Genomic DNA, 2,400 nt, shown 5'->3' with positions numbered 1-2,400 from the left:
ATCGCTTTTGTAAAAGGAAAAAAAGAAAATGGAAAAAAGATTGTTGAAGTTCTGGTACCATTAGTTGATTGTAACAAAAGTGAAACCATTATTTCTTAGAACATTAATAAGAGGAATAATAGTAGAAGAGTTATTGAAATAAAAAAAAATTCACTCTTAAAGGAATTTTTATGGATCACCCTGTATGACCGTGCCAAACAGATATTTAGAATAATGATTATGAACTTAGAACATTAATAAGAGGAACCTGAATCGCCTTGTAACAGATGCATTTATTTTGTTTATTTTATCTTATTTTTATATTTCATGTTCAAAAATAGTTTACAATGTGTATTCCTAACAATCTTTTCGTGTTTTAAAAGAGTCGATGTTTTTCTCAGTTTAATGATTTAGCTATTGTCAAGTTTTGGAAAAAGTATTCCAGATCAAGCATTCAACAATTAAATCATGATTCTCCACGTCTATGGCTCGCACACAATCAGCTAGACTGATTGGGATTGGTGACACTAAACTTCCATCTCTCTTGTATTCGGGATCGATCACAAATGTTTACTTTCCGTTCCTTCTATCTATATTATAAGCATTATTCAAATGACCATTGTTGTAATGATAGAATACCGGCTACCAATGTTTCTTTTATTCTAAGATACAATAATAAAAAAGAAACCAAATAATATTTTCCCACCCTTCTTCAGTTTTGATGGTTTGATAACAAGATGTTATTTATACATTTAAATATTTTTTTCTGATCAACATCAACATAAAACACATAGGCGTACAACTTCGCTTCCGCCGTTTTTTTCCGAGGCTTTATTGTAAAAAACTAGTTATACATTTATGATTCGAAGTATTGTCTATCGCTGGCCACTAGTTTCTCCCATTTTTCGGGCAGCGTACGAATCCCGCGTTGAAAAAACTGGTCATCTTTTGAATTTCTTACTTCTTTTTAAGACCGGAAGTGCTGGTCAGTCAGGCAGGGTGCCATTGTCGAAACAAGTGATAGTCCGAGGGGGCAACGTCTGGAGAATACGACGGGTGGGGTAGGACTTCCCATTTCAACGTTTCCAAGTATGTCTTGATCAGTTTCGCAACATGGGGTCGAGCATTGTCATGCTGTAAAATCACTTCATTATGACTCTCGTTGTATTGCGGCCGTTTGTCTCTCAATGCTCGGCTCAAACGCATCAATTGCGTTAGATAACGATCGCCTGTGATTGTTTCAGTCGGTTTTAACAACTTATAATACACTACGCGGAGCTGGTCCCACCAAATACTAAGCATGACCTTGGAACCGTGAATATGCAGTTTAACCGTCGACATGGATGCATGTCCGGCATATCCCCATGATTATCTGCGCTTGGAGTTATCATAATGAACCCATTTTCGTCTCCAGTCAAAATGCGATGCAGTAATCCCTTCCGTATTTGCCTTGCAAGCAGCTGTCCACAAGCAAACAAACGCCGTTCAACATATCTCGGCTTCCACTCGTACGGTACCCAAGACAAGATATAAGACAAGACATAAGACCAGACGTTAGACATAATATAATACATAGGAGATTATACATCAAACTAGAGACATAGAACAAAAGCCATAAAACTTGAAATAAAACCAAAAACTCTATTTCAGTCGTTGTCTCTGGAGGAGTTATTTCTTTTAGAGATCCAAAATTTCTCGAACAGCGACTCTTTACGAGAGTGTTGGTTCCAAGCCAGTTTGTTTGTAGCAAACTAAACAAGGTATATCATAATTATGAGATCCAATTTTCAGCAGAGACTTCACATAACCTATTAAGATGACAAGTTTATGTGAAAGGTTTCGTTACTAAGATAGAGAGTAACTCTTTTCTCAGATATACCTATACAGAAAATGGCGTTAAGGAATCACATTAAAAAAATGAGTTCAGTGGCCGGGCCAGATGGATAATCCAAATGATTATGAAATTCCTGCCTAACGTCACTAATGTGGTCACAGATTTTTTTTTTCAATGCCCTCCAGTACGAAATCGTCTGTGTTTTAACCCCGGAGTTAATGAACTATCAACCTCCGAACAATTCTGTCCCACCAAATTCACGTTTATGACATTCACATGTCTGCATTTACAAAAAAAAAGAAAAAACGAAAATGATTAGCCCTAAAAGAAGTGCTCCCGTAATTCCCTCAGGAGATTGAATATAGAGTGTATTCACCCCACGTCAGGTGTCAACCGATACCCGTTGCCAGGCACCTCTACTCCTCTGTTTCAACGCCTTCCTAAGTTATTGTCAGGCACGTGCAAATTCACGGGTATCCGTTACCTCTATAATGGGAAAAATAATTAGAAAATATGAGATTCGGACAGTCTAATCAGGATCTGGTGTTGTAGTAATAGAGTGGCTGAGTTCATTACACCATCATCGT

This window comes from Harmonia axyridis, chromosome 5, assembly GCF_914767665.1.
Source record: "Harmonia axyridis chromosome 5, icHarAxyr1.1, whole genome shotgun sequence".
Classification (NCBI taxonomy): domain Eukaryota; kingdom Metazoa; phylum Arthropoda; class Insecta; order Coleoptera; family Coccinellidae; genus Harmonia; species Harmonia axyridis.
Note: the sequence above shows the minus strand (reverse complement) of the source record.